Here is a 24,246-nt window from a genome sequence, read left to right as displayed (position 1 = left end):
TTCTGGAAAGAAAGCTCTCTGTTTGGGTATCAGCTTTCAGAAGCAAGTCGATAATCCAGAGACTGAATTTCATAAAACACAATTAAACCTCAGGGATGAAATAATTCCAGAAACCAAAAACATGTTTTTAAAAAAATATAGTGAAAATATTATTATTATTTATACTGTTTGTATTTATCTATACATCACAGAGAAAAAGGCAGCCCTCAGAAATTTCACTTTTTCTCTATATTATTGTTGGTTTTTGTAAATTCTTATTGAAAATTGATTTTTATCAACAAATGGTATTTATAAAGTTTGTAATTAAAGTGTGTAGACCATTTAACCTCTCTCCATTTAGTTAGAACTCTCTGTAGATACTCCCTATGGCCATAAAACTTAATTTGTTTCTTCTGATAGGAATCAGAGAGTAGAAAATTCAGACAAAGTCTCTATACACAGTCAGTGTGACCGGCATAGTATTGATTAAAGTCTGTCCCATTTTATGCTGCTGACTGGTTTCAACGTGCATGTGGACTGAAGGCACAGTTTCCTATTGAAATATATTTAAAAACTAAAAATAAAGTGTTGAGATTTACTACATTCAGAATATATCATGATTTGGCTTCACTACTGAAAAATTTTAAAAAATGAAACCAATTGACTCATATGAGTACATATTTTCCTGGATTAAAACCATGGGTTTTACTTTGATACATAAATTCTTCCCCTCACCAGACAAAAACATCTGATTTTTTACAGAAATAATGCTTCAAACATTATATTTTATCCTGATGATAAATTATTTCTGAGCTTTTTATTAACAGTTTGCTATATACAGAACTTATCTAAACATACTGCAAATAATTGTGTGAATATATGTATATCCATACACATAATCACACTTGGTTTATACCATATGTGTGCATGATCTTTTATTGCTTTTTCTCATGTTTCTGCAGTTTATGTAAAGGAGGCAGTTTTCCTGTTTTCCTACCTAAACTTCCTATGTTTTGTATGTCCAGTGACTATTTTCTACATGTTACTATCTAACCCTCCAGCTTTATCACTTAACAAGCAAGGCAAGAATTATTGCTATAGCATACAGAGAACATTCCTGCAGATTCCATACTCCCTGTAGGAAGGCTCAAAACACAGACCTCCTCACTCTCAGAGAACAAGGGTACTGCATGGAAAGGCAGGCCCAGAGGGTCAGGAGCTGATGTTAAGAGAGACCACACAGTGTGAAAATAGACCACATTCCCAGACCAGTTATCAATTCTTTTGTAAAGAGATTCCACCACCCTAACTACAAATGTGAATTAAATGTGGGACACTGTGAGTACATTTAGTTCTATTAATAGCACATAACATAAAAATAGTCCAAAAAAGGAATTTCCCTACCTGGACCATACCAAAATTTATGATATTGCTTTACCACGTGCAGCTTCTAGATCTCATAAAAACATGATATTGTTAGGCATAATGCTCTTGAATTTGTGCTGGTGGAATGGGAGGAAAAAAAAAACAATCACAAAACTACATATTCTTACAATTTATTAGAGAGGAGAAATGAATCTCTCTCCAGTCTCAGTTGAAATACTAAATTACTGCCTATGATAAGCCCAGATACCATTAGAAAGGCTTCCATCCTGGGAGTAGGTCCTCCTAGATCTTTGAAGGTGCCTAATCCTCATTAAAGGCAAACCCTGGGCGTAGGAGGGGCTGCGCTGGCATCAAGGCACCTGGCGACGACTAAAAGCGCTGGCCCCATGTGCGGCTGCCGCTGAGCAGCAGAATGTAATTTAGTCGCACCAGCGGGAGCAGGGGTCAATGATTTTATATTAATGGGGATCACGACAGTTCTAAGCTGTGGCATGCTTTGAAATAAGTGTTGTACAAGGCAGCAAAGAGAGCTCAGCTGAGGAAATGAGCTGTGTCACTGTCTCCTCATGCCTTGCAGCAAACACTGGAATGTTTTTAGTTGCCACAGACTCTGTGCCATCGTAATATTTTATAAACAACAATTACCTGTTTCATTTTGCAAAACTCAGACTCCTAAAGTAATGCTGCTCAAGATGCCACAAAGGATGAACAAATTCCTTTCTAATCGAAATTCGGACCAAGTTGTGTGGACAAAGAATAAACAATATCTGGGATGTTCATATCTGAAAACTAACTAATGAAAACAAGTGCAAGTGTGTTGTGGGTGTCTGTTGTGATACTATTGAAAGATGGTATAGCATCTTTGATAACTTTGACATGTTATCAAAGTGTCCACACCTAAAACAAAAGAGATGGAGAGGGAGTTCAAGGCAATGCTTTTAAATTTTAGTCAATATTAAACCTTCATCTGCAGTTGAAAGCACTGTTATCACATCTTTACCAAAATTTATCTACGTTTTTACATTTATTTTCAGGGATATCAGTTTTAGACTCCATGTTAAATTTTTAGAAGATTAATATTTTTTTCCAAATTAGTAATCGGGAATGGGGGGCAAGAAATCATTTTTGTCAGCATCTCTGAAGGTAGGGAAAAGAAGGAAAATCGAGCTCTTCCAAGCTTCATAGGGAAAAGAAGGAAAATCGAGTTCTTCCAAGTTTCAAGGATGGTCAGATGAGAAGGGTACATTGTATGTGGAAAACAACAGAGGTATGACAAGAAATGAAGTTTCTATTTTCAAAACTTCTTTTGAAGTAAACAGGACAGAGGTACCAGAGCCAATAGGAATAAGCATATAAGCTGTGCCAAATATGATTGATTAGGAGACCTCTACCATTAAGTGATTAACAGCTCGCCAAGAGTTATAAAAAAAAAAAATTAACTGTGAAAAGGCAAATGTGTTGACCAGAATATTAAAATCTATTCCTATAAATTTCACTTGGTAAAACAATTGATTCATTTTCAATAGTTCTTCCATGCACAAGAAAAGTCCTAGCTGGGCTCTGGGATTAGTGAGCCACTACTGGAGAAAAAAAAGTGCTATAATTGAACATGGAGTTATATATCATCTGAAAAAACACTTTCTGCAAAACAAAATCCAAGCTTGACTAGTTTATTACAGATATACTTTCCAAAGATGATCTGTGAAACTATAGTGCCACGGCAGATGTTCAATGCAAAATCTCACATACATGCAGATATATATATATATATATATATATAAAGTTTTTGTAGTTAGATCTGTTTAAAAAACACTGCATTTTATAAGGTTATTTTCTGTATTACTAAAGAACATTAGCATATTAGAGGCACTAAGTTCTGAAATAAAGAATCTCTTAAGTTTCCTTCAGATCTTTACTGTCCAACTAATTTTATTACTTTTTTCCCCCCTGACCTTATGATCATTCTCCTTGCTGAAATACGCTTTGGGAAATTCCATATTAGAATTCAGTAAGTTAGTGAATATGTATTTTTATCAAGCTGAACTAGACTAGATGCAATCTCTGCCCCAAGTTTATTCCCCTACACCTAGGAACTGATTAATAGAAGATTTGGGTTGTTAATTATAATTAAATTGAGATCAGACTTTCAGAAGGTGTGCAATAAAGTAGACGGTATTTATAATTTTATATGCCAAAAATTGGAGCAGCACTATTTATTTTTCCCCGGAAGACAAAGGCAAAGAAGAGTAGGTATGTTTCTACCTACAAATGTGAGGAATGGAAGTTACCAAAGCTGTGATGTGGATATTTTCTAAATTCATCATGCTTTTAAATAACTTGGAATATAAAGTTGCTTGGATGTTCTAAGACCGGAGATACACGTAGTTTTGAAGGAGTAATGAGAGCAGAGAGTAGGGTCAGATAAATGAGTCATTGTCTCAAGAATAGAAGGGATAACGAAAAACTCAGTAATCAAGATACATAATATTTTAATCAATAGATTTCAATATTAAAATTTATGCAAATAAATCCATGATGAACAAAATATCAAAATTTTAAATAAAGACAGGATTAGTGTTACTGATGGTCCCTTTTGCCTTAGGCTCCAATATGGCTCAGCACAGCACTGGGATAAGAAAGTACCAGGAGACAAACTGCAAGAAGAAAGGAGCACTTAATTGGGTGTCCAAACTAGCTCTGATTCTTCCTGACAATAAACAGCCACATTACTTTAGAAAGCCTTATAAATATACCATGTCTGTGTTTACTCATTTACAGAGAGGACAATAATTCTCTAACTATTCTGAGAAGCATTCAATCAATGAAGTTTTTATAGATGTTCAAAGAAAAAATAAAAATGGATAGTAATTTTGATATCAAATATATTTGGAAAAAGCGCTGTTGAATTTGATCAGGTTTCCTTACTTCAGAACTTCTCATATATTTTTAACATGTTAGTGTATTTTATAATTGTCTTATAAGAAAACAGAGTATTTAAACAACTAGAGCACTTATTAACGTCTTATTCACAGTATGAAAAATGCTGAACAAAATGATCTCAAGTTTCCTCCTCCCTTTAAAACTTTAAAATTCTAAAGAGACTTTTTAAAGGTAACATGCACAGAGTAAATAGCAGTTTAGTACAAATGCACAGAGTAAATAGCAGTTTAGATACTTCATAAAAAATAAATTGAAATATGCTTACAGAAATATGTATTTTAATCGATCATTTATAGCACAGCAAAGTGATCTCTCATATCCATATTCCTGAAAAACAGAGAATCTACATGTTGGCTTCAACAGCCAGAAACAAATGTTAGATTAGGCTGAAGTTCTCATACTGAAACCTTACAGAAGATATGTAAAGGGTGGAAAATGAATGGAATAGAAACTGAGACACCATAGTTAGCTGACAGTGGATGAGAAGGGTAATTTTATGGGAACATATATTTTTAAAGATGCTTCAGTATATGAATATGAAGTTTGAGAAACAATATAACAAAAGTTTATCAATCATAAAACACTAAAATGTATACACACAGTCATACGGGTATTGTATATTTTGTGTGTGTGTGCGTGTGTGTGGGTGTGTGTGAGAGACAGAGAGAGAGAGAGAACAATTAGGTATTAAATGTTGAAAGGGATACTTTCAAGGCATCCTTCACATAAAATGAATCCATACTCAGAGACAATCATTCTGAAGAAATTACATCAATGACTTCTAAAATGCTTTAGAAAAAAATGATGAAAAACAAATCTATGGTAGTTTAATAATACATGTAGCAATTTTTTGGAAGAGCTCAATATCTAATAGTATAACTAAATATTTTGCAAAATGTGTCATGGAACCTGTGTTCAAAACAAACAACTGAGTTGGAATTTTCATGAATCTCAACATAGATATTACTTTTTATCTTCTCTTTAGACTTTGAAAATTTCAAGTGTGTTCCTCTATAACCTTATGTCAATTTTGTAAATCTCAAGCTATACCTACCACTATCACAGCAAAATTAAGGGAAAGGTCCATATATCTACTACCCTCACACTTGCATGGTCTGCCCAATTATCAACATCTCCTACCAGAGTGGAATATTTGTTACAACTGAACCTACGTTGCTGCATTGTCACCAAAAGTCCATAATTTACATTAGGTTTCACTCTTGGTGTTGTACAATTGATGGGTTTCACCAAATGCCTAATGACATGTATACACCATTATGGTAACATACAGAGAGTAGTTTTATTGCCCAAAACAAAATCGTCTGTGTTCTGGCTATTAATTCCTTTCTCAACCTCTGGAAACCACTGATCTTTTATTAATTATCTCCACAGTTTTTCATTTTCCAGACTGTTACATGGTAGGAATCATACAGTATATAGCTGTTTCAGATTGGCTTCTTTCACTTAGTGATATGCATTTAAGTTTACTCCATGTCTCGTCATGGCTTGATAACTAATTTCTCTTTAGCAATGAACCATATCCCACTGTGTGGAAGTTCATTTTCCATTCATCTACTGAATGACATCTTGGCTGTTTCCAAGTTTTGGCAATTATAAATAAAGCTGCAGGTTTTTGTGTGGACGTAAGTTTTCAACTTATTTGTGTTAACACCAAGAAGACTTGTACCTATTTTAATTCATCCTACCAGATGACAAAACAATAAACTTGATTAAATGCAGTTGTGCCAATTCTAGTACATACAGTTGCTCTGAATAAAGTTGAAGAAACACACACACACACACAGACACACAGTGTTTCTGAACTCACTTTACATTTATGAGCACAAACTTCAATTTTTTTTAGTGCTCGATTGTTCTGTACTTCTGTTCACTCTCTCAATTATCTAGAATAATGTATGATTCATATTTCCTCCTCTCCAGGTCTCTAGTATCTCCTCCCTCATGTTCACTCTCAGGCATGTCCTTGCTCTGTATTTCACTGAGAAAACAGAAATCAATCGAAGGGAATTTCCATAAGTTTTTTCCATTTTTTTTCACACTTCTAGAAACCTGCCTTTGTAACCTTACATTTTGCCTTTTTTTTTTTCTATTACTGTGGAGGAATTGTTCTTACTCCTACATAGGCCAAATCCTCCATTCACCTGCTGGATTACATCGCATATGGCCTAATCAAGTACATCGCTCAAGCAAATCTTTCCTTTCTTGCATACCATAATTTTCTTCTCTCTACGTTTTCCCTTCCCATTTCCGCCTAATTCTCTCCTTCCTTTTATGTCAAAACTCCCTTGAAGACATCTAATCTCACTTTCTCCTCCCACTTTCATTTGACTCCACTCCAAACAGGCTTTTTGCCACTCTCCACTACACCTAAACTAAGTTATCAGTGAACTCTATTTCGCCAAGCCCAATGGTCAACTCTTGTTATCCATTATATTTCTGCTATAAGTAATATTTTACATTTTTCACATCCATTACCACTTTAAATCAAACTATCATTATCTCCCTCCTAGATTATTACTAAAGCCTCTCAACTGCTCCAGCTCTCACATTGCCCGCCTCCAAACTATACCTAGCTGAAGCCAGAGGAATTCTGCAAGAATGTAAAGTGCACCAATGCACTTTTATGCTCATAGTTCTCCATCCTACTCAGGGTAAAAGACAAAGACTTCCTAATGTAAGAAGTTATATCTAATCTGGTCACCTGTCACCTCTGAGTTTATCATCTATTCCTCTCTTTTTCACAAGCCAGGTCATTCTGCTAAAATCATATTTGCCTCTCCGTTGTCCTTTAAATAAACTAGGCATGCTCCCAACTCACATCCTTTGATGTTGTTCTTTCCACTGCCTCTTATAATCTCAACTTTAATATTCATAGGATTTGTTTCCCTTTTCCTTCAGGTCTTAACTAACCCACTACCTTCCCAGAGCATTCTTCCCTAGGTATGCTGTCTAAAATTGTGTACACACACACACACACACACACGTCAAACTTCCTATAACACTACCCTAGTTATTATCTACTGCACTTATCACTATCTGACATATTGCAAATTGTATTGTTTTCTTTAATGTATAATTTACGTTTTCCATCATATATTTTACTTTCTACCTATTAATTTTTCTCATTTAGAATGTGAGCTCCTGAGGGCAAGTTTTTCTTCTTCAGTTCTGTTTACAGCTGTATCCCCAGGACCTAAAACAAGTCTATAACAAACAGGTGCCCGAAATGTATTTGCTGAATAAATTAAATGAACGAATTTTGACTTCATTTCAGTTGAAAGCATTACTCTATTTATCTAATTATAATAATGAAATAATTTGTCCAAAAGTACTGCATAATATTCTAGTGAGAATGATTAGAAACAATGTAAGGGATCCTTATTTCTTTCTTTCTACCTTATATTACACCTCAAGTTTTTGGTCAATTTAATCTTTAGCTCTACAAAGTTTTCATTTTTATATTATCAAACAAGCCTATGAATTCTTTTCTGGCAACTGGATTCCTATTCTTGGTTAAGAAGGCACCTCGCAGATTCCAGGTTGCAAATATAATCTCCAAAGTATTTGTACAGATCCTTTCAAAAACACCTGAAATTTTTGTATATGTTGTATTACAGCAGTCCAACTTATTGATTAATTACTCCTATTTGTAATGCTATTTATTTAGACTTTCACCTATAGGTAGAAATACATATATTAGCCTAGACTTACATAGGGTCAGTATCATTGAGATACCACTAGGCTATATAATTTTTTCAGCTTCAGTATAATATTATAGGACCACCATCATATATGTAGTCCATCACTGACTAAAATATCACCATGCGATTCATGATTATATATATACAAGCATATCTCCTTTCATTGCACTTCACTTTAATGCACTTTGTAGATACTGCATTTTTTACAAATTGAAGATTTGCAGTAACCCTGCATTGCGAAGTCCATTGGTGACATTTTTTCCAAGAGCATGTGCTCACTTTGCATCTCTGCATCACATTTTGGCAATTCCTGCAATATTTAAAACATTTTTATTTCTGTTATGGTAACCTATGATTGGTAATCTCTGATGTTACTATTGTCATTGTTTGGAGCACCACAAACTGCACCCATTTAAGTTGGCCAACTTAATCTATAAATGCTGTAAAAATTCTATGTGTTCTGACTGGTCTATTGACCAGCCATTCACTGCCTCTTTCCATCTTCTTGGACCTCTCTATTCCCTGAGACACAACAATATGGAAATGAGGCCAACACTTATAGCCTGTAAGTGTTCAAGTGAAAGGAAGAGTCACTCTAAATCAAAAGCTAGAAATGGGTAAGCTTAGTGAGGAAGGCATGTCAAAAGTCGAAACAGGGTGAAAGCTAGGCTGCTTTCATCAAACAGTTAGCCAACTTGTGAATGCAGAGTAAAAGTTATTGAAAGAAATTAAATGTGCTACTCCAGTGAACATAAGAATGAGAAGAAAGCAACACAGACTTATTGCTGATATGGAGAAGGTTTGAGTGATTGTCTTGATAGAAAACCAAACCAGCCAAAATATTCCTTTAAGACAAAGCCTAATCCAGAGCAAGCCCCCAACTCTTCAATTCTATGAAGGCAGTTCGACGTGAGGAATCTGTAGAAGAAATGTTTGAAGCTAGTAGAGGATTGTTGATGAGATTTAAGGAAAGAAGCCATCTCCATAACATAAAAGTGCAAGGTGAAGCAGCAAGTGCTGATATAGAAGCTGCAGCAAATTATCCAGAAGAGTTATCTAAGATCATTGATAAAGGTGACTACACTGAACAACAGATTTTCAATGTAGATGAAACTGCCTTACATGTTGGAAGAGGATGTCATTTGGTTCTTTCATAGCTAGAAAGGAGAAGTCAACACCTGCCTTCAAAGCTTCAAAGAGCAGGCTGACTCTCTTGTTAGGGGCTAATGCAGCTGGTGACTAAGTTGAAGCGAATGCTCATTCCAAAAATCCCAGGGCCCTTAGGAATTAGGCTAAATCTATTCTGCTCGTGCCTTACATATGGAAACAACGAAGCCTGGATGACAGCACATTTGTTGAAAGCAAGGTTTACAGAATATTTTAAGCTCACTAATGTTGAGACCTACCGCTCAAAAAAAAGATTTCATTCAAGCTATACTGTTCATTAACAATGCACCTAATCACCCAAGAGCTCAGATGAAGATGTACGAGGAGATTAACTTTGTTTTCATGGCTGCTAACATAACAACCATTCTGCAGTCCATGAATCAAGGACTAATTTTTACTTCCAAGACTTAGTATTTAAGAAATACATTTTGTAGGGCTACAGCTGCCATAGAAAGTAATTCTTTCGATAGACCTGGGAAAAGTAAACTGAAACATTCTGGAAATAATACACCATTCTGGACATCATTAAGAATATTTGTGATTTATGGGAGGATGTCAAAATATCAATATTAACAGGAGTTTATAAGAAACTGATTCTAACCTTCATAAATGACTTTGAGGGGTTCAAGATTCAGTGGAGGAAGTAGTGGTAGATAGAACAAGAGAATTAGAATTGGAAGTGGGCCCAAAGATAAGGCTGAATTGCTATAATCTCATGATAAAACTCATAAGAAACTGCTTCTTATGGATGAGCAAAGAAACTGGTTTCTGAAGATGGAATCTGCTCCTGGTGAAGATGCTGTGAGCAGTGTTAATAAGACAACAAGGGATCTAGAATATTACACCATTTTAGTTGATAAAGGAGTGGCAGAGTTTGAGTTCCAGTTTTGAAAGTTCTACTTTGGGTAAAATGCTCTCAAGTTGCATTGCATATTACAGAGAAATCTTTTGTGAAAGGAAGAGTCAATTTATGGCAAACCATAATTTGTTTTATTTTAAGAAATTGCCATACCCCACCCAACTTTCAGCAACCCTGATCAGTCAGCAGCCATCAATATCAAGGCAAGACCATCTACCAGCAATGAGATTACAACTTGCTGTAGGCTCAGATAATTGCTAGCATTTGTTAGCCATAAAGTTTTTTTTTCTAAATGAAGTTAGGTACATTTTTTAGACATGATGCTATCATTACTCACTTAAAAGACAATAGTATAATGTGAACATAACTTTTATATGCACTGGGAAACCGAAAACAATTGTGTAAGTTGCTTTCTTGCACTATTTACTTTATTCCAGTGGTCAGGAATGAAACCTGCAATATTTACACACTTTTATTTTTAATAAGTCTCCTGAAGTGTTTTTCTTTATACAATACCTATTAAATGAACAGCTTTGATTTTATTTATCATTTACTATTTTCTATATTTTACCTTATTAATTTAAAATTTTTAACTTTTGTATGGCAAGCCCTCTTTCTACTTTATTTTGCACTGTTTTGTAACTATTTTTCTAATTTCATAAAATAATTTGTACATTTTTTTTTTTTTGAGATGGAGTCTTGCTGTTGCCCAGGCTGCAGTGCAATGGTACCATGTCAGCTCACTGCAACCTCCGCCTCCTGGGTTCAAGCGATTCTCCCGTCTCAGCCTCCCAGGTAGCTGGGATTACAGGCATGCACCACCACACCCAGCTAATTTTTATATTTTTAGTAGAGACGGGGTTTTGCCATGTTGGCCAGGCTGCTCTCAAACTCCTGACCTCAGGTGATCCACCGACCTCAGCCTCCCAAAGTGCTGGGATTACAGGCATGAGCCACCATGCCCGGCCTTGTTTTTCTTTTTTGTTAAGACATTCATAATGCATTTTCCTCAGATAAGTACTTTTCCTGTGTTCTTACAATTATGTCACAAAGTGTTGTGTTTTTATTTTTTATTTTTTGCTTTCTAGAGATGTAATTTTCCTACTTAAAAAAAAAACTGATCCAATAATTGTCTAATTTCCAAGTAACCTCAGAATACTTTAGCTTTTGTTTTTCTTGTGCTTTATTTATTTATTTGGTAATAATTAGAGAATGTGGCCTAGAAATTCCCTTGTTTTAAATTTCTTAATGTTTCCTTTGTGGCCAATTTTGGACAATTTTTACAAACTCCCCATAATACACAAATTAAGTATCTTAATTTTTCAAGAGATACAAACTTCTATGTATAGCTAATTGTTGAACATTATTGATTTTATTATTCATCTTATTTTTATGGCTATTTTCTTCCTGTCTCTCTCTAAGCCTAAAAGTGGGTAATTGAAATATTCCTCTACAAACAGATTCAGCTATTTTGTGGCCTATTGAAAAGAAGTTTATCTTTTTCATATATTATCTTCTATATATCATATCTTCTTTATAATACACTCATTTTATTATTAGTTGGTATTTTAGTTCATTTTCAGACTTTTAATATTGACTGTATCATGTCTGATATTACCACTGACACTTCTACAATCTTTATCTTTGCCTCCTGTTCACTTGTCTATTGCTTTATCTTTAAACTTTCTTTTATGTATACCTTAAGTGTGCTTAAACTCTGTTGTATTTTTTAACTCAATATCACAGTCTCTTTCTTATGAGAAAATTCAGTTCATTCATGTATAGCATTATCTTATAAATTTGACTTTGTTGCTTCTATGTTAATTAAATATTTCTTACATACTGAATTTTACCTTTTTCTCAATTGACTAGGTTGCTTCATTCTATTTTACCCTTGTAAATATGTGAAAGCAAAACTATAGTTCACTATTTTATTAATATTTATTCTCCATTTTCTACTTGTACAATCATGTGCACATTTCTCTATCATCTTTAGAATAAAGAGTCAGGTGTTTTCCCCACTCTAATGCACTTTTATGTATGTAAAAATGCTTTACTTTATTTTTCTCCAAGACCCCTTTCCCACTACAATATTAGCTCAGAGAAATACAGTGGGTTGTTCAAAAATTTCATGAAAAATGGGTATTATGAAAAAACTATGCCTGAAAATTAAAAAATTTGCATCAAAATAAACTCATCCTAACTTGTTCTAACATGTTTAAACAGGATCTAGTTTGAGGCACTATGAAAACTTAAAGTATAATAAAAAAAAAAAAAAGATGCAGATGGCATGAAACCAAAAGAGCCACATTTAGAAAAAAAAAAAAAAAAAGAATAATACACTGGTTTGAAAAGAGCCCCTATCATAGCAACGTGAATTCTACAAAAATTGAAGCAGGAACAAACATCAACTTTATGGTGACGAGTGAGTGGAAGAATGGTGAAATCATTGACGCTCTACAAAAAGCTTCCAGGGACAATATTCCAAAGACATCAGCAGTTTAAAAATGGATAACTCATTTTAAGAAGGGATAGGGTAATGTTAAATATAAAGCCCACAGCAGCAAATGATCCGTATCAACCTGTGAGGAAAAAATTAACCTTGATTTTGACCTAATTGAAAAGAACTGACAACAGCATAGACACTAGCCACCACCATAGACTTCCTAATTGATTCAGCTTACACAATTCCTATTGAAAAGTTAAAGACGAGCAAACTTTCCACTCAATGAGTGCCAAAACTGTGGCACCTAGATAAGTTACAAAAAACAGGAGAGATATCTATGGGAACTGTAAACAACTGAGATAGAGATTATGAAGAATTTCTTCAAAGAATTGCAACAGGAGATGAAACAGGGCTTTACCAGTACAATCCTGAAGACAATGCATAATCAATGCAATGGCTACCAAGAGGTGGAAGTAGTTCAGTCAAAGAAGGGGACTGGTCAAGAGCAAAGATGATAACAGCATTTTGGGAATCTGAAGGCATTTTGCTTGTTGACTTTCTGGAGGGACAAAGAATGATAACATCTGGTTCTTATAAGAGTGTTCTGAAAAAGTTAGCTAAAGCTGTAGCAGAAAAAATGCCCAGAGAGTCCTTCTCCACCATCACAATGTTCTTGCTCATTCCTCTCTGATCAAACATGGCAATCGTGCAGAAGTTTTAATAGGAAATTAAAATTTGAATAAAAACTAAAAGTTCCTAACATGGTGTTATTTTCCCCTTTTAATATATCTCCTAGCATCTTTAATAGTCAGTTAAAAATGTATGTAAAATATAATGTAAATGTCAGCAAAATAATGAAACACACAAAAAATTATACCAAAAATGAGACCTCCTGATAAATAACTCAGTGAAATATTAATGTAATCTTTATAAGAGGGTTCCAGTGAGGCAGCCCCTATGGCTGCACACCAGTCCACATTTCCCTCCCCATACCGTATCTTCCCCCTAGCCCACAACAAATCTCCACATCACTTTGCTGACAAGTGTCTGCATGGGCAGGCTTTGCTTTACTTGCCCTGCCAGTATGCAGAAGTTTAGTACACCTCAACTCTACTGACCGCCATTGCAGAGTGAGCCTTGGTGGGCACACAGCCAGCAAGCCCATCCCCTGCTAGTGTCTAGCCCTTGCACTGACACACTGTGCAGAATACAGGGCATCCTCCCACACCCTGAGCAATCACTACTGCTTGGAGAGCACAGAGAAGGAGCTCAGATGTGTGCCAGCCAGCATGCTGCCCCAAGCCAACACAACCTTCAGAGCAACACAGCGCATGGTCTTCAGCAGAGAATCCCAACTCCTCCTCAGCTGCCTGGCCTCTGCCACTGTGGTGAACACCCACAGGAAAGTAGGCACCCCTGCATCCACTAGCACTCTGCTTCATCTGCCACACTTCAGTCCGCCCAGCACAGTGGACTCCAAACCTTGAGGAGTCAAAGAACAAAAGCCCAGTGCAAGTCCCCCAGAGTTAGAGCACACAGTCCAGAGTTGGGAGCTGAGTGTTGGCCTAAAATCTCACAGAAACTAAGCCAGTTGGCTGAATCCATCTTACACCACAATCAAACCCTCGAGGTCATCAAATAGGATAAATGGAACTAAAATCTCATCCAAAGATCAGCAGCCTCAATGATTGAAGGCAAAAAGATGAGAAATAAAGAGCACAAAAATGCTGAAAACTTAAAAAGCCAGAGTGCCATCTTTTCTCCAAATGAACACATCACCTCTCCAGCAATGGTTTGGAACGGGCTGAGGCTGAGATGTCTGAAATGACAAAAATAGAATTCAGAATATAGTTAAGAACAAGGTTCATTCAGCTATAGGAGCATGTTGAAGCCCAATGCAAGGATGTTAAAATCATTATAAAACATTACAGGAGCTGACCAACAAAGTAGACAGTAGAGAGAAGAATGTGACCAACCATATACAGCTGAAAAACACACTACAAGAATTTCATAATGAAATCCATAAGCATTCATAGCACAATAGATGAAGAGGTGAAAAGAATCTTAGAGGCAGCTAGAGAGAAAGGTCAAGTCATCTACAAAGGGAATCTCATCAGACTAACAGTGGACATTTCAGCTGAAATATTACAAACCAGAAGAGATTGGGTGCCAATATTAGATATTCTTAAAGAAAAAAAATCCAACTCAGAATTTCATATCTGGCCAAACTAAGCTTCAAAAGTGAAGGAGAAGTAAGATCCTTTTCAACAAGCAAGTGCTGAGGAAATTTGTCACCACCAGATCTGCCTTACAAAAGTTCCTGAAGGAAGCTCTACATATGAAAAGGAAAGACCATTATCAGCCATTATAAAAACATATTGAGGAACACAAACCAGTGACACTATAAAGCCGCCACATGAACAATTATGCAAAGTAACTAGGTAACATCATAATGACCTAACGAAAAGACACAGAGTGGCAAACTGGATGAAGAACCAAGACCAACTGGTATGCTGTCTTCAAGAGAGCCATCTCGCCTGGAACAACACATATAGGTTCAAAACAAAGAGATGTAGAAAAACCTACCAACCAAAAGAAAAATAAAAAAGCAAGGGTTACAATAGTAGTTTTTGACAAAACAGAATTTAAACCAACAAAGATCAAAAAAGACAAAGAAGGGCATTAAATAATGGTAAAGGGTTCAATTCAACAAGAAGATCTAACTATCCTAAATATATATGTACCCAACACAGGAGCACCAAAATTCACAAAGTAAGTTCTTAGAGACCTTCAAAGAGAAGTAGACTCACAAATATTAATAGTGGGAGGCTTTAGCATGCCACTGACAATATTAGATCATCGAGACAGAAAATTAACAAAGATATTCAGGACCTGAACTCAGCTCTGGATCAAGTGGACCTGACAGCTACAGAACTCCCCAACCAAAAACAACTGAATATACATTCTTCTCATCACCATATGGCACATACAGAAAAACTAATCACATTATTGGAAGGAAAACATTCCTCAGCAAATGCAAAAGAATTAAAATAATAACAGTCTCTTGGACCCACAGCACAATCAAATTAGAAATCATGACTAAGAAACTCACTCAAAACTATACAATTACATGGAAATTGAATAACCTGCTCCTGAATGACTTTTGGGCAAATAATGACATTAAAACAGAAATCATGAAATTTTTGAAACTAATGAGAACAAAGATACAAGATACCAGAATCTCTGGGACACATCTAAGGCAGTGTTAAGAGGGAAATTTATAGCACTAAATGCCCACATCACAAAGTTAAAAAGATCTCAAATTAACAACTTAATATCACAACTAAAAGTACTAGAGAACTAAGAGAAAAAAATCCCAAAGCTGGCAGACAACAAGAAATAACCAAAACCAGAGCTGAACCAATGGAGATTGAAATGTGAAAAGCCATTCAAAAGGTCACCAAACTCAGAAGCTATTAAAAAAAAAGAAATCAATGAAATAGATAGACCACTAGGTAGACTAATAAAAAAAAAAAGAGAAGATTCAAAGAAACACAATCAGAAATAACAAGGGGGTTATATCAGTGGCAATATCCACTGACCCTATAGAAACACAAACAACCATCAGATAATACTATGAACACCTCTATGCACATAAACTAGAAAATCTAGAAGAAATTGGTAAATTCCTGGATAAATACACCCACCGCCCAAGACTGAAAAAGGAAAGAAATGAATCCCTGAACAGACCAATAATGAGCTCTGAAATTGAGGCAGTAATACATAGCCTACTAACCAATAAAATCCTGGGACCCGATGAATTTACAGCTGAATTCTACAACAAGATGTACCAAGAAGAGCTGGTACCATACCCACAGAAAGTATTTTAAAAAATTGAAGAAGAGATACTCCTCCCTACCTCATTATATGAGGCCAGCATCATCCTGATACCAAAACCTGGCAGAGGCACAACAGAAAAAGAAAACTTCAGGCAAATATCTTTGATGAACATTGATGCAAAAATCCTTAGCAAACTACCTGCAAATCAGATCCAGCAGCACATTAAAGTTTATCTACCATGATCAAGCAAGTTTCATCCCTGGGATGCAAGTTTGGTTCCACACACACAAAACAATAAATGTGATTCATCACATAAAACAAACTAAAGAAAAAAAAACACATGATTATCTCCAGTAGATGCACAAAAGACTTTCCATAAAATATGACATCCATTCATATCTAGTCTCAATAAGTGAGGTATTAAAGAAACATAACTCAAAATAATAAGAGCCATCTATGACAAACCCACAGCCCACATCATACTAAAAGGGCAAAAGCTGGAAGCATTTCCCTTGAAAACCAGCACATGACAAGGATGCCCTCTCTGACCATTCCTATTCAACATAGTATTGGAAGTCCTGGCCAGGGCAATCAGGCAAGATAAAGAAATAAAAGCATCCAAACAAGAAAAGAGGAAGTCAAACTAGCCCTGTTTGCAGACAACATGATTCTATATCTAGAAAACCTGACAGTCTCAACAAAAAAGCTTCTTAAGCTGACAAAAAATTTCATCAAAGTCTCAGGATACAAAATCAATGTGCAAAATTCACTAGCTTTCCTATACACTAACAACAGTCAAGCTGAGAGACAAATCAATAATATACTCCCATTCCTAATTGCCAAAGAAAAAATAAAATGCCTAGTAATACAGCTAACTAGGGAGGTGAAAGATCTCTACAAGGGTAACTACACAGTGCTGCTCAAATAAATCAGAGATGACACAAACAAATGAAAAAACATTTTTGTGCTCATGGATAGGAAGATTCAATATCAAGAATATGGCCATATTGCCCAAAGCAATTTATAGATTCAATGCTATTCCTATTAAATTAACATTCAGACACTTTGCAAAGCTAGAAAAAACTATTTTAAAATTCATATAGAGTAAAAAAAAAAAAAAAAGCCCGAATATCCAAGGCAATGCCAAGCAAAAAGAATAAAGTTGGAGATATCATGCTACCCGGCTTCAAACTATACTACAGGGCTACAGTAACTAAAACAGCATGGTACTGGTACAAAAACAGACACCCTGACCAATGGAACAGAATAGAGAACCCAGAAATAAGACCATACACTACAACCATCTGGCCTTTGACAAATATGACAAAAACAAGCAATAGGGAAAAGGATCCCTATTCAATAAATGGTGCTGGGATAACTGGCTAGCCATATGTAGAAGATTAAACTGGACCTCTTCCTTACATAATACACAAGAATCAATTCAAGATGAATTGAAAACTTAAATGTAAAACCCAAAACTATAAAAACCCTAGAAGACAACCTAAGCAATACCATCCTGGACATAAGAATGGGCAAAGATTTCATGACAAAGCACCAAAAACAGTAGCAAAAAAAAAGCAAAAATTGACAAGTGGGATCTAATTAAACTTAAGAGATTTCACAGAGCAAAAAAGAAACTATCAGAGTAAACAGACAACCTACAGAATGGGAAAAAAATTTGCAAACTATATATCTGACTATGGTCTAATATCCAGCATCTATAAGGAACTTAAACAAATTTACAAGAAGTAAAAAAAAAAAAAAGAACAACCCCAATAAAAAGTGGACAAAGGACATGAACAGATACTTTTCAAAAGAAGACATACATGCCGTCAAAAAGCATATGTGAAAAAGCTCAACACTACGGATCATTAGAGAAATGCACATCAAAATCATAATAAGATACCATCTCACACCAGTCAGAATGGCTATTAGTAAACACTCAAAAAAAAAAAAAATGCCAGTGAGGTTACAGAGAAAAAGGAAAGTTATACACTGTTGGTGAGAGTGCAAATTAGTTCAACCATTGTAGAAAACAGTACAGCAATTCCTCAAAGAGCTAAAAGCAGAACTACTATTTGATCCAGCAATCCCATTACTGGGTATATACCCAGAAGAATGGAAATTATTCTACCATAAAGACATATGCACACAAATGTTCACTGAAGCACTCTTCACAACAGCAGAATCAACCTAATACCTATCAAAGGCAGATTGTATAATCAAAATGTGGTATGTATATACCATGGAATACTATGCAGCCATAAAAAAAGAATGAGATCATGTCTTTCATGGGAACATGGATGGAGCTGGAGGCTATTATCCTTAGCAAACTAATGCAGGATCAGAAAAATCAAATACCGCATGTTTTCACTTATAAGTAGGAATTAAATGATAAGAACTTATGAACACAAAGAAGGAAACATCAGACGCTGGGTCTTCCTGAGGGGGAAGGGTGGAAGGGTGGAAAGGGTGGAAGGAGGGAGAGGAGCAGAAAAGATGACTATCGGGTATTGGGCTCAATACTTGAGTGATGAAATAATATGCACAACAACCCCCATGACACGTTTACCTATGTAACAAACCTTCATACATACACTCAAACCTAAAATAAAAGTAAAAATGAAAAGGTAAAAATGAATGGCAGAAAATCAGACTGCTTGGTTTTGAGTAGAGGAGATCATATTTATATTCGTAAAAGTAAGTCTCCAACCTGTGGCCAAAATACAGAGCAGTGTGGGCAAAACAATCAAGTGTTGCTTAGAAATTTTCTGCAGAGTCTTCAACAAGATCAAAGATAAAACATGAACATGAGAATTTGTTGCAGATAAGAAATATTTATCAAGTATTTTCTCCCCTACTTACCAAACAGAGATAATTGATTTCAGGACAGATGTGGTTCTTGATATTGCCCAAATTCCAAACTCTTAATTATGTAGGAAAATTGAGCCTAAAAAAAAAACAAAAAAAAAGTACGAACTAAATGTCAAATGTTGAAGAAAAGCCTGTTTTATAAGAAACAATTGGTGTATCTTATCTTATTAAAAAAGAAGCTTACAAATTGATCCATGTAACATTTACTTATAAATATAAAAAGAGTAAAATGATTGCCTTTAGTTTTTCCTTTACTTGTTCAAGTCTGAATCTGACAGATGTGGATTAAATGTGTCTATTCTGTTTGCCAAAACAGACTTTTAAAATTGCTAGATTATACCAATAGATATTCATTCATATTATTACCATTCCATCACAGTACATGGTGATATTTCTTTTAACTGTCATTTGCATATTGAAACACTCTTTCAATTTTTATCACTTGTACTGATACTACTCTAGTAATGGAATATGCTCTAGTGGTTTTAAACTCAATACTTAGTAAATTAATTCCCAGTTGTCTTCATAAATATTCTAGAGTATTAGGAGGTTGCAGGCCACATAAGCTGTAAAATATTATTAGGATTATCTAGTGAAAAATCTACTCTTTATGATATTTTACAGAATTATTTAATGTCACTTAATGCTTCCTGATGGCATCTTTACAGAGAATTGCTACTTTAAAGGGAATTTTAAAATATAGAAAAAAGCAGGAATATTTTAATTTTCTGTGGTAGGCACCAAATAGATGACTTACAGCTATTTTTCAAGAAATATCTGAAAATGTGCTCAACTTTAATCCCTTAGAACATACTCTCAAAATATTTCACAAAACCTTGTCTATTATTCAAAAAGAGAAGTGTGTGTGTGTTTGTGTGTGTGTGTGTGTGCCAGATTATAAAAGATTAAGAGAGTGAGAGAGAGAAGTGGAGCCATATAAATCAGAAGAAAATGAAAAGAGAAAAATAAAAGAGATGTTAAATGAAAAAATAAAACACTGTGTCCACTGAGTCAAAGCACACTGAACCAAAAAAGACATTTCATTTTCTCTAATTCATCTGTATGGTGCATTTTATTTATATTTCCTGGCAGAAGTCAGAATTTATCATCAAATCACCCAAACAATGGCCCCAAATTACTTTTTATCCTGTCTTGAATTTCAAAATTCTACAAGTAACTTTTAACTTGAGTCCTTTTAAGGCCCCCAAAATAACATTACCCATATTATCGAAAAAGGAAAGATTTGGTGTGAATCATAAAGAAAACATGTAAAGAGGAGGGCAAAGAATGTAAAATGTACAACTTGCCACTGTTGTTGGGCCTGTTCATCCTTCCACTGGGTCAGTGACCTCGATCCTCATGACTGTCAAGTAAAACGGTCTGAGTGACACCTGTTTTCCCGGAACCCTTGATCCTTGCTCAGCCACTACTCCTGATATGCCCTCAAGAAGTGCATAGTAATGGAGTCAAGGAAATGGGCAGTTGCCAGGGGAGTTTTGCCATGCTTTTGACTAACCATTTATATGTAATCTCTCACCTCACTTGTAATGAGGAGAAAAGCATTTTTTAAATTTGAAGAGCAGTATTGACTAGTCTAAAAAGCTTTAAATTGGATTTCTGAAAAAGCATTCAGAATTTCGTACCTCAATTTTGATACATATCCCAGAAGGAACCAGTGAAGCAGTTTTTTCTCATTGGCTTTAAAAATCTGCATAAAAACTTTAAAGGTCAATAACACAGAAAGTTACTGAACTCTATCTAAAGGAAGTTAAAGAAGAAATATTCCTTCCTAAGTTAAAACGTATATGAAATATTGAGATGCTGTCACTGGATGATTTGAGTTGCTCCAATCTTTTTATTTACTTTTTTCAGAATCCTCTTTGCAACACCCAACCAGGCTGTGAATATGGCATATGGATTTAGTTCTTATGATGGCTAAACTACAAGATAACATGCTATTTTTGTTATTTTGGTCATATAGATATGAATTTAGGGCCTGCACGCGGCTTACGTAAGGTGCATGACATAATTTAAATCTCTAATTAGTATTTAAAAAGTGCCTTCTCAAAAAAAGTGGCTTCTCTCCCAGGAAAGCAGTAGTTTGAAAATAAATCACAATATTTTTATGTCAAGCAACTGCCCCAAAACTATGAATAAAGAAGAGAATTGGAAATGGAGAAACTAGAAAAATGCCATAAAGAAAGCAAAAGAATTCTAAGCATTCATGTGCTAGCAGCAATATGGTAAGAAAATCTCTTCTCCAGTTCCATAATATTGCCACAAGATAAAGAGACCCTCCCCACATATTAAGGGCTAAAATAGAATTGGAACAGCCTGGAGTACAAAGGCCAGCATTGGATAATTCTCTGGCCATGGACCCAGATCATCAGGCAGTACTCCCATCTTTAATAGCCAGCTTGAATTGGAAGACCTCAAATGTGTTCAGGAAAGCCCAACACCTGCCTCTCTGGGCAATAAGAAATTCTGACTTAGAGAAATACATACAAAAAGAAACCAATACAAAAAGAAATAGCAGGCTCATAATTGATGCTTCATTGGGAAAATGAGCCAAGGAAGATTTCTACAGAGCAGAGCACCAAGTAAAGAGTGTGAACTCTTCCACTACCATCAATCACCACAGAGCAGTTCTGTGTTTTCATGGTATCTGCTGCTCAATAAGAGTCAGAGTGGCAGCAAATTTACAAAAAGACCAAACTGGAGAAAAGAAGGCAGTGATGGCAAAATATCACGGGAGATGCCATAATCAAGAAAAAAAAATTCTTGAATTCAGAAATTACATGAAAAGAGATGCAGAGGGATAGGATGCACTATGAAACCAAGATGCTCTTAGTGATGGGACCACCATGAGGTTATTTTTATAAAGAAAAAAGAAAAGGGCCAGGGTTTTGCCTTTAATTGCACATACTAATACACCAGTAAAAGAAACAGTTTAAAATGCACTATAACTCTTTTTAAATATTTTAAAATGTGCCTTAGATAACTTTTGAAGCCCCATGTACAGTATAATTTTTCTTTTTTCCCAAGATAAAAGCTTTCCTCAAGTGAATCAAGTGCCTTTAACATTTTTTATGTGTTTGCCACAGACATTCTATTTCTGCGAATTTATCTTAAAGTTTCTCGAAAAATACAGATTGTGGCACAAAGATGTTCTTCACAATATTTATAAGTCATTCATTCATTCAACAAAATTTTTGGAGAATTTTCAATGGTCCAGGCAATGTATCTGCTGTTTGGAAAAAAAAAAAATGAAATGCCATTGAAAGAGTGATAGTTAATGATGGTACAGGCATATGATGGGCTATTAAAATGATGTTTATGGAATGTTTAAAGACTAGGAAAAATGCTAATGATCTAATATTGAGTGAAAATGTACTTAGAAAATAGCACTTACCATATTATCTGAAATGTTATAAATGCATTAAAAATGAAGAAATACTCCAAAATAACAATAGTAGTTGCCTTTAGGTATTAGAATGATGAATGCTCTCTTCCCCTGCATTGCTTTCGACAAAGAACATGTATTAATTTAATTATCATTAACAGATATTCAGATTTTGGTAAGCTAGCAATATCAGAACCTGACCCAACTGGCCATCTGATCAGAATTTTACTCTCTAGGTGTAAGAACTTGACTGAGTCTGAAAGAATGAAAGATATTCAGAGGCTTTTACAGATATGCCTCCCTGGAAGAAACAATGCTCGATTTAGTGGATTGCTTGTACCCTTCTTTCATATTATTAAAATGCTTTGTATTCCTAAGCATGGCAAGCAGATATGATTAAGACTTTATGTTAATATTCAAAAGTAAATTTGATATGTTTCATATTATATGAATTTTACTGATGTATAATCTACATACAATTAAATGCACCAATTTTAAGTGTACAGTTTGATGAATTCTGACAAATATATACATGAATGCAACCACAATTCCAATAAAAATGCAGAATATTTCCATGATCCCTAAAAGTGCCCTAGCTTTGTGCTGCTTTGCAGGTAATCCTTAGTCCTAATCCTGGCATCAAACAACTACTGATCTGCTTTCTGTCAATATAGATTAGATTTGCCTTCTAGAATTTCACATTAATGGAATCACATAGAATATACTCTTTTTTGTACCTGATGTATTTCACTCAGCTTAAAGTTTTTGAGATCTACCCACGTTGTTGCATGTGTCAGTCTGGGATGCCATTATATACACTTTAGAATGGCTGAAAACTAAAAGATGTATGAAATCAAGTGTTGATGGGGAAACATAGGAACTCGAGTGCATTGCCAGTGGGAATATGAGATGGCTTAGTCACTTCAGCAAACAGTTTGGAATTTTTAATAAAGTTACACATACACTTGCCACATGACTCAGCAATTCTATACCTAGATATTTATTTAAACGGAATGAAAACTCACGTATGTCCACAAAAAGACATGTATATGAATAACAACGGCAGCTGAACTAGAAGCATAACATTTATAATAGACATAATTGAAACGACTTAATGTCTATCAATAATTGAATGGATAAATAATTACATATATGTACAATGGAATGCAACTCAATAAAATGTTGACATCTTAAGCATATTTTTTAAAACTATGCTTAAAATATTTAGTTTATAAAAATGTGTTATCCTGAGAAAAAGGCTCCAGCAATGGGAAAATCATATAGATTTACTTATATACACACTATTACTTAGTAAAGTATTAGAAACAAAAACATTATTTATTATTATTTTTTAAATTTAATTTAATTTTTTTAATTTTTTTTTTGAGATGGAGTCTCGCTCTGTCACCCAGGCTGGAGTGCAGTGGCGCGATCTTGGCTCACTGCAAGCTCCGCCTCCGGGGTTCACGCCATTCTCCTGCCTCAGCCTCCCGAGTAGCTGGGACTACAGGCACCTGCTACCATGCCCAGCTAATTTTTTGTATTTTTAGTAGAGACGGGGTTTCACCATGTTGGCCAGGATAGTCTCGATCTCTTGACCTCGTGATCCACCCGCCTCGGCCTCCCAAAG

The 24,246-nt window shown here is 35.1% G+C and overlaps 1 long non-coding RNA gene across 13 annotated transcripts in view; it reads right to left on the bottom strand.

Annotated features, from left to right (window-relative positions):
- LOC100992117 (uncharacterized) overlaps window positions 1-24,246 on the bottom strand; it is an 843,804-nt gene that overhangs the window by 336,495 nt on the left and 483,063 nt on the right. For 11 of the 13 annotated variants that reach the window (XR_010112484.1, XR_010112483.1, XR_010112490.1 and 8 more), the window contains one exon: window positions 19,205-19,289. The exons of the other annotated variants lie outside the window; for them this stretch is intronic. This is a non-coding gene — a long non-coding RNA (uncharacterized LOC100992117). The remainder of the gene's footprint in view (window positions 1-19,204; window positions 19,290-24,246) is intronic. 13 annotated transcript variants of the gene reach the window in all.

This window comes from Pan paniscus, chromosome 5, assembly GCF_029289425.2.
Source record: "Pan paniscus chromosome 5, NHGRI_mPanPan1-v2.0_pri, whole genome shotgun sequence".
In the NCBI taxonomy this organism is placed as follows: Eukaryota; Metazoa; Chordata; class Mammalia; order Primates; family Hominidae; genus Pan; species Pan paniscus.
The sequence above is the reverse complement of the archived record's forward strand: the minus strand, read 5'-3'. Positions and strand labels throughout refer to the sequence as shown.